We start from the raw sequence: 9,886 nt of genomic DNA on the forward strand, positions 1-9,886 counted from the left end.
TGCAGTTTGCACATTGCCAAAGTGCTCTCATTCTTTTGTTTCCATATCCACGTTGCAGACTGTGCCACCATTTACCTCTTCCAGCACACAAACTGAAATCAGCTGATTGTAGCGCAAGTGCGACTGGAATCAATAAGCAGGACGGATATAAACAAGCAGACTAACAATTCCAAGGAATTGAACTACTGGGAAGTGGTTCTCTAGAAAAAAACAGTTCTCCGTACTGGGGATCAGATTTTGATCCACCATTGGTACCATCCAATTGGCAAAGGGTTCATTTTTCAGTAGGTAAAGATTCCAAACACACTATCAGTGGAGTAAAAGCATATCTGGATAAATCAAAAAAACTGTCTGGGGTCTTTCTGTGTGGCGTTTGTATGTTCTCCCCATGTCTGCGTGGGTTTTCTCTGGGTACTCCACCTTCGTCCCACAGTTTGGTAAATTAGTGATTCTAAATTGAACGTAGATGTGAATGGTTGTCCATGTCTGTGTTAACTCTGCGACCGACTGGCACCCTGTCCAGGTTGTACCTTAGCTCTATGACACTGGGATGGGCTTCAGCTGCCCGGGACCCTGAAATGCAGAATAAAACGTTGGATGAGGGTGGTGGTGGCTCCAGACTTTTGCTCAGTTTCATATCCTAGTGGTCGTCTCTATTTCTTGCTGCAGATCCTAGATGTTCAACACACTGAAAACTAACACCCACACTGAATTAAAAATGCTCAATTAAAAACTGAAAATGAAAAAATCAAATCCAAAGCTGTGACAAAGCCAACATAAATGGCCCTGTTTCCCCCCCACTAATTTCACAGGTACAGTGCACCATTACTCAAAGCTCTGCGGGGTTACTTTACACTTGCTGTGCATCATTTCTAAAAATGGTCCTGGCAGCATTTAGGGCCTGCTGCAAATTCATGTCCTCTACATCAACATAAGAATCAGTGCATCATTACAAACATGTTATTAGAAAACATTCAAGATCCCATTTTAGCAACAGCATTGCATCACACCTCTGTCACAGTGCCAGCTGCAAATGGTTGCACAAGTTTAAGTAATTACTTATTATCACGACACAGCGGCACACTAGACATCCATAATTTCTAAAGCTTAAAGAGCAGCACTCCAAAGGTAAACACCAAAAAGAGATTAGTTTCTGATGAATCAAAGTGAAATAAAGACACGAACTGATGGGAACAGATAGGATCAAACATGATGTAAAAATGAAAGAAATGTTCACCTCTAGGCCTTTTGTCATTTCTTCTTTTCTGATCTGGTTTCGGCATTGTCAGCCGACTGCAATCCCAGAAGGTTTCATACACAAAGGTGTGTCCTGTGCAAATACCTGAAGGGCAGGACACACCTTTAACTCAGCGTAACGATCATATTTCTCGCTAAACAGGAGCTTTGATCAGCTGAGCATGAAAAAAAAAATACAACTTATTATGCTTCTTTTCTAAACCTACCTTTTATTAAAAGGTGCAGCATTCAAAGGAGAGTTTCAATGTTTCCATCAACTTAAAGGTGCTGTTTAAAGAGAAGAAACTCGCAGCAACCATAGCAACCCAGAGACCAACAGCCCCATTAAAGTGATAGCAGCTGCTGAAATATTTAGAGCTGTAGGTGAAACCGCTGAAGGGTAATGTAGTGTCTGGTCTGAGTGTTAATACTCCTCACTAATTCAATCAGCAGCACAGCAGGGAGGAAGAAAAGCCAATGTTATTATCCAGATGCTGACCACTGTGCCAGTTCATCATGTTTACAGGTGTCATACTAAAGTAAAGCTTAAATTACATATTAATAATATTATTACATTTTTTTATGTTCATTTCAGTCGTTGTTCGACAAAAAAATAAAAAGTGAAAGCAGCAGCTGTAACTAGCTTAACTTTAACAGAGGTTAAGGCACAAGTAGCATCTCAAACCACCCAATAATACCTCATTTTGAAATCAGCACATACCAATAACAAAGGTATAAAATATCTAACGAGCAGCAAAAACATTTCTGTGAAAATATCTAACCAGCCAAAACGAAATTTCAACATGATTAGGTGATTAGTGCACAAATATTTCACCCCTAAAATTACATGTGTGTGAATTCTGTCAGATGTAAACACTACAGGCCAGATGTGATTCATTTAGCATTTGCTAATGCTAAATTAGCTTAGCTGCAACATTCCACTCTACAGTTTTTCCAAATGTTAATTTAATATAGTATAATATAGTACTTGTAGCAGTACTATATTGCAGTAAAAGAGTTCCCTATCCAAATAATACTAATCTTCCTTTGACTAAAATGAACAGTGCTTAGAAACTATTGAGAAAAGTAGACAGATAGCACGCTAACACTTTTGTAAAAAGCTACCTTTCTTCAAACAAAAACATTTTTATATCATGTATATGTTGCTTCATTCACTGAAATGCTGTTTCTTAGGCCATTATGTGTTCAGTAATGACGGTAACTAGCTTATGTAAGCAGATAACTTCGCTCCATGCCTGTGGATTTTCACATGCACACAACGGCTAATGGCTCGATTTGCCATTATATGCAAAATGATTCATCAACGTGCTCAAAGGCAGATTCTCAGTTTAGCTTGAAGGAAGCAAAAGGAGGAGAGGAAAAGAAGAAGAAAAAAAATCAGTTTTAAAAGGCAATACATAAAGCCTGAAAGAAAAAAAAATATGCCACTTAAAATAACCAAGTTCATTATACAAAGGGGATAAAACTAAGAGAGACTGACCAGAACACACAGAAACCAACTTTTAATCAACGTTATCCAATGTCTTGTGACTCTCTTAGTCTACTCTTAAGCGATAAAGCTTGAAAAGGCTTTTTACATCAGAGGTAGATAAGTTCCTGCTGCTGATATGAAGCATGAAGTCATCCTTTACCTGAATGCGGTCATCCTTTACCTAACTTCAATATATCTTAAAATGTTTATCAAAACATGCAAACAAATGATTTTTTAATGATCCCGATTTACAATTCAAAATTGGGGTGCTAATTCATTAGATTTACACAAATATTATAATTACTTTAAATGACATAATGGGACTCAGCTAGTCCACAGGGCAACCAGTAGATATTTCATTCTGCTTTTTGCTTCTTCTTTTTTTTTAAATGAGAATTTTATTTCTGCTTCTTTTGAACAAACACTGTGATTTGTTGTAGACGATGATGCATACTTGAGTCTTGCTACACTGCGATACCATTGTTACTGAGGGAAACAATAACAATAGAGCAATATGATACAATCATGTAGACTTGATAGTATCATATTCTATGAGTTACACTCAAAAACTCTTACAGATAAAAGTCTGACAATATTGTATTGGACTCTGTAGAAAAAAATTAAATAAAATATAATAAAAAAATTTTAGCCAACACATAAATCGCAATTATAAATCTCAGTGTTAGCATTTGCTAGCTTACTTACGAGGTTCTGGAAGTGTTTCCTAACAGTATCCTTATTTCACATTAGCAGTTTAATTGTGTACCTTTAATTATTTAAGCTTTGTTTATGAGAATTTTTGCCTATTCTGTTAGATCTCTTCACAGAACGGTAAATGGACTGGTTTTTATATAGCCTGTGTAATTAAAGGTCCCAAATTTATAAAAATGGTACAGAAAACATGTCCTCTCTACCTTCCTCCCCCGCCCTTCCTCTGATCTTCACAAGTTAAATTACCGCATTGCATGTGTGCCGGTGACATCATTCCTTCATTCATATTGGCAGGGGAGACTTTAGCCTGTCCTCACGCTACAATAGGCGACTGTCAGCGATAACAGGGCATTTTGTGTGGGTATATCCTATCTCTGCTCTCCTCCTGCTTCCTCTGGAGCTCGTTTGCATCGCATCTCCCTTGCTGATAAAGCAGACATGTTTGCATGTGGGATGGAAGAAGGAAGAAGATACGAGGCTTCTTGTGAAGTTCAGAGATGTTTATCAGATAGACGAGAGAGAGCTACAGCACCAAACTGATATAATTAACCAAGAAGATGAAAAGTTCTTGTAAAAATAAAAAAAAGGAGCTTATGCAAATAAATAAATAATTCACAGCTAGCAGCAGAACTTTTCTTTTTAATTTTCAGTCTTGTACGCTTCACTTTTCTTTTCCTTACAAACACATTCAGTCAAAGAAAAAAAAAACATTGGCCTTAAAGCACCCGAGCACTCGTCCTATACAAATTTTTTTTTTTGTACATAATTTTCAAAGCAAAACAGATGCAAAACAAGACAGTATACCCTGGGAACTGTTTATCAGAGTAGTAAATACTAGCCTCTACACCTGCACAATAACTCTTCATGTTATCAGAGTACAAACTGCTGACTTGATAGAAAAAAAAAGAAAAAAAAACAACCTTCTTCCAGTTCATTGTAGGACAACATAAGTGGTTCAACCAGATTGAGTGACAGTGTATTCATTTCACAGCACAGTCACGACACTACAGAGTCTGTTGGAGTTCTCTCAGTAGAATTAGGCCTAGCAAACAAACGGGACCATACTGCATAAGTTACCAACAATGATCATAATTGAAGTAATAGAAGTCAGTTTTATGATGAGGATACATCAGACTAAGAGGGAGTTGAAAATAAAGTGGAAAATGAAAACGCTCAACTTAAAACCTAAGGAAGCATTTACAGCCAAGTTATCCCAACCTAAACCTCCTGCCCAGCATCTTATTACATGCGCTTAAGCCGTTAATTTAGCTCTCTATTGTACTCTATATGTTGCATTTCCATTCATGACAAACTAACACCCTCACCCAACTTCCAAACAAAAACAGGCTCAGATTAACTGCTGCCATTGCTGGTCAGTAGGGCTGCTCAATTAATCGAATTTTAATCACGATTACGATCTGGGCTTTCAACGATCATTAAAAATGACTGAGCCGATTATTAGCCCCTCCCTCATGCTTTACTCTCGCGCTGCTCCGTGTGGCAAATCAAGCGCACTGCTCTGCATTTCGAACACGCGTCACAACAATTAAGAGGACCCGAGGGAAGCTCGGAAAGCTAAGCAGAAGTTATTTGGAGAGGAGTGGACTGCCGTTGGTTGAAAAGAGAGGTAAAAAAAAAAAAAAAACTTCAGTGGTGTGGAAACATTATGGGTTCGCGGAGTCAGACGTGGATCAAGTAGACACAGTGTGTAAACTTTGCTATGGTGTCGTAGCTGCACCACAGAGCAACACTGCAAAGTTTACATTTTTCATTTATTTCTTATATTGCAAACATTTGCACTGTTATCAGTATTTGCACACTATTTTATATTATTTTTTAAAGTCATTATTCAATACATTGTTATTGTTAACCCTTTAAAGCCGGTCAGAGCGGCATGCTCGTTTTGTATAACTATTTTTAAATCCCTGTAGAACCTGAACCGCTAAGCTAGCACAATAAATTTTTTTCCATATGAAACCAGAGGAGTTGTACTTACATCTTATGCCATCAGCTTGTCCTAGGTCACGGTTTCCTTCCACATATAGCTTTGCAAAAATTGCATAAAAAGCGCTTGCAGGAACAAAAACATAATATTCCAGAAACACGCTTTGCCGATCCGATCAGCTGTTCTTAACACTTCCCACATTGAAAAAGATGTCAACGCAAACTATCGCAAGTGACGTAATTTTCGCGGAAAATGTAGTTTTTTACTTGTAGGCCTTAGAACTCGAATTGCACTGCTGGAAATAGTTTATTTTGATGCACATGCACATTCTTTGCAAATTTGCATCATAGGATTGTTTTTTGTTTTTCCTGTAGTATATAAAAATTGCTGTATCTCCAAAAATAAAACTATGAAGACACTCAAAATAAATTTCCTGTTGTTGTAAACTATTTTTTGCAACTTTTTTGTATTTAAAGTTTTGAGGGATAAGCCTCTTAAATTTCTCCAAGTAGAAATATATGTAAACAAAACAAAAACGATTTTCAATTTTTTTGTAGTTTATTGCACTTTTTTGCAATTAATGTAGTTACTATGGACTTAATACATACACATTTTTAAAATATGGGCTATAACAGTTGTATTGATGTATAGCAACTTGAAATGCTCCCACAAATGGCACTACAGCATGTAAAAAAAATATTATAAGCTCTGGCGGACTTGGTTCTATGGTAGATCTTAAAGGGTTAAATAAATATCGTCAAATAATCGTGATCTCAATTTCAGTGAAAATAATCGTGATTATCATTTTTGCCATAATCGAGCAGCCCTACTGGTCAGTTTAGTATATTTGTCACCTCTCGGGGTCACGAGACACAAGAGGGGAAGGTGGAGCTAATCCCAACCACGGGACAACTGAGCTGGCTTGTTTATGGAGGGCAAAGTGGGAAAACACACAGAATCACCTACTGATGTGTTTAGATTTCTCACAGCTTTATGTCTTGTCAAGTATTTTCAGACCGAGTAACAACAGATAGGCACAAATAAGTAAGGTAAAGCAAATCAAAAACTTGTGACCTGAAGCTGTGCATGTAAATCACATCAGCATGACCAGCTTTCAGTGTCTAGCATGCTGCAGTAGATCCTGTGTGTGTAAAGGCCCTGGAAGCAGGTCTGAGCATTGATCTTAGCCAAACACATTGTTGGACTGCTTGAGCTCCCCCTCTGAACATCAGCAGTAATCGTACAGATGACTGATTAACTGTACGTTCCTCTCATGCCTCAGAAACTGCTCTCAACTCTTCATAAGGTTTAAACTTCACTTGCACTCTTGCTGCATGTTTAATCTACTCCAGTTTAAAATGATGTGAGAGATGAGAGAGAAAGTAGGAGGCAGGCCCACCACAGCTCATAAGCACTTATAAACAACAGACAGTAGACTGTGTTAAACAAGAGAGTCTGTAAAACTGCCTCGAATTACAGAAGTTTTGCTAAACTTTCAAATTACCTGACACCATAACAACCTCACATTTTTACATCCTCTGCAGTTGAGGCATTTTAAAAACAAGCCTGAGCAAATACGGCAGACCAGCCAGGTCAAACTCATTTTACATTACGTCACACGTGCAGCCCACTTTGACCTCTGTGGGCTGCATGTGTGCCGGACCAGTAAAACTCCCCTTTCTTCCAGCGTAAAGAAGTTTAACAACGTATCGAGTCCCTCATGTATTTTAATATAAGAACAAAGAAGTGTAGTTTCAACATTACATAGGAAAATACTGTTAAAAATACAAAGTCTATGCCCTCCTTCAAAATTTGCAAAACCATCCAGTGGGACCATCTTGTGATTGACAAATCACTATGGTATGAGCTCCTCTGTTTCCTACTCAGATCCACACCCGACTCATGATGTCTGGTTTCGAAAAGGCAAGATTGCAGCATCCAAAATGCTCAGCACAAGGCTTCATCGCCAGCTGACATCACAGTGGCTCCATCCAGTTTTTGTTTTTGTTTTTAAATGAACAGTTCTCACTGAATATCTCTAAAGAGACGATTCTGCAGAGAAGCCCTGATGTGCTTAAATGCCATCCATGCACAGAAGTCCAGCTGTGACCAGAGTGTGGTTTTAGGTCACTGCTTGTGTGCTGGGATGCCTTTAAACTAGATCCATTGAAGACCAGTTCAGCCACCACAGTAGCCACATCTGACAATGACATGCAGACATCTGAAGAGGACACTGGTCCTAAAATAAAGATCAAGCAGTTTGCCAGAAATCACATAGCCCAAGCTGGCATTTCAGTCACGTGATAACACGGTTTACTGTGCGAGGGACGTGTGAGTGACCTCAATTTGTCAGATCTGAAGTGATAAAAAGTGAACCATTGATAACAGGATTGCCTAAAACACCAAGTGCACAAACAGATTTATATCTTTTCAGTGCCTTATGTTCACACGCACGCAACACTTAGGGAGAAAATGTACTTGTATACTGTAGCAGTCAAACAATTAGTCGATTAAGCAGTTCGCATACTGACAATAAATGATTTTGTCTTTTATCTACAATTTTTTTGACAGCTGTTTAATTGTTTTCAGTGACTAAGCAAAATATATAAAGATACTGGCACTTTCATCAAGATTAGTTCACTCATCTAGGAGGAGATAGAGGACAAACATAGACTATGAGGACTATTTGTAATCCTCATTCTATTCTCTAGTTGTAAAATATGTACATATGTATATATAATCTATACACCGATTTTTCTAAAGGAGGAAAAACATTAAAATGTGGATCATAGCCTTCTCTTCGTCATTTTACTGAACCGCTTGCATGAATATGGACACATAAATGAGTACCTACCACACAAATTTTTAACATACGTTTTTTAAAAGGTATCAGCCAGCTATACATGTTATTGATTATCAAAATTAGGCTCATTTTAATTTGCACAAGCACAGGCTGGACTTAAAGCAACCTGCACAGCTTTCCATTTATACGTATTAGTGGGGTTTATGGGATTAAACATGCATAATCGGCTGTTTTGCAGCTCCATGCATTTTGTCCCGTCATAAATTCCTTTAAAAAAATGTCTTCTTTGGTAGTAAAAAAAAAAAAACATTTCAACACACAAGTGAGAAAACCATGACTTTGTTTGAAAGTTGTAGTGAATCCCTTAAAGCTCATATCAAGAGATCTAGTCTCGCTGTCGCGTTGTTTCAAATATTTATTAATGATTTGATATGCTGCACTAAAATATGGTGACCTCTACCTTGAGATAAAACGTCAACTAATAAACTACAGAGGTTGTAGTAACTCATGACCGCCATCTGTTCATTGCCTAAATCGACGCTCAGAAGCGCAGTTTGCATCAGGTGATTGTGGAAAACCCTACAAAACAAAACAGTGATTTAGCGGGTAGAATAGGATACCTGCACAGGAATGACACACATGAAAAATTCATGATGTTTGCAGGTAACTCAACACCCGCACACTGCGTCCTGCCTGGGAGTGGATACCTGAGTTCAAAGCTCAGAAAAGAGCAGGCTGAAAGGCGATAGAGAGCGTAACATAAAGTTTATAACAATGACAATAACAGCAGCAGCACGTGGATACAATATTTGTCTCGTCCTGAAGATTCTGCGTTATTATGTAACCAGATCCGCGAACATTTTTTATGAAGCATTGGCTGTTTTTTTATTGGTGTACAGAACTAAGATTAGACATAGGGTGGGTCTACTTTGTTTTCTACGGTCGGGCAGAAGTAGTCAAAGAGGAAACGAGGCAAAACAGAGTTTAGGTTTTCACTTCTCTAACGTCACAGGGATGCAAACTTGTCGCCGTGATCCTGGGTATCTCCCCCCGGTAAACCCAAAGGAAAACACCCCGCAGTTTGGAGATACCCAACCCTTCCACCCGCCTACCCACCCGCACATGTTAGTCACAGAGTCTGGAGCTGTAAAAACAAGCAAGCAAAACTTAACATACAAGTCAAACTACCACTGCCAAGTGTTGCCTGCCGAGCTGGCCTTTCCCGTCTTTTTCTTACCGTCGGACTCGTAAAGATCCCCACCTTGGTTAAGAGCGCACAGTGACGATCAGCAGCAGGTTTCCAACCACAGACACGCACTCGCTCTCTGAGCCCCCGCAATAAATGTCCGCGTTTTCCACAGCTCCACAACGTCCCACTTTAGAAATAGTACACAGAGACAACCTAAACGTAACCAAAATCCTTAACCTGGTCCGTGGCGCACACAGTGGAGGTGAGCCCACACTGATCCTCTTCTGATCGCTCCTCCCACAATACCAAGTGGTCATGTCCACTGAAGAGGTGTTTCTCATTTTTTTGTAATACCTTTTGGGAAATAACCACGTGACGATATGATTAGCGGCGTTTAGCACCCTGTAAATTCTGTAAAGCAGGGAGCCATAATAGTCTGTAAATTAATGGTGTCAGATGTAAGTACTTTTTTAACTATTACCTTTTTCTGAACTGTCCCACTCGGACGCA

The 9,886-nt window shown here is 38.8% G+C and overlaps 1 protein-coding gene across 4 annotated transcripts in view; it reads right to left on the reverse strand.

The window, feature by feature from the left end:
* fhip1aa (FHF complex subunit HOOK interacting protein 1Aa) overlaps positions 1-9,665 on the reverse strand; it is a 29,897-nt gene extending 20,232 nt beyond the window's left edge. For 2 of the 4 annotated variants that reach the window (XM_012918728.4, XM_076884812.1), the window contains exon 1: positions 9,449-9,665. The gene's annotated coding sequence lies outside the window, so the exon portion shown is untranslated. Of the gene's footprint in view, positions 1-9,424 lie in introns of all 4 variants that reach the window. The other 2 variants (XM_004549303.5, XM_012918729.4) reach the window with 1 other exon arrangement.
* Positions 9,666-9,886: the final 221 nt, after the last annotated feature.

The sequence above is a fragment of the Maylandia zebra genome, linkage group LG6, assembly GCF_041146795.1.
Source record: "Maylandia zebra isolate NMK-2024a linkage group LG6, Mzebra_GT3a, whole genome shotgun sequence".
Taxonomy (NCBI): domain Eukaryota; kingdom Metazoa; phylum Chordata; class Actinopteri; order Cichliformes; family Cichlidae; genus Maylandia; species Maylandia zebra.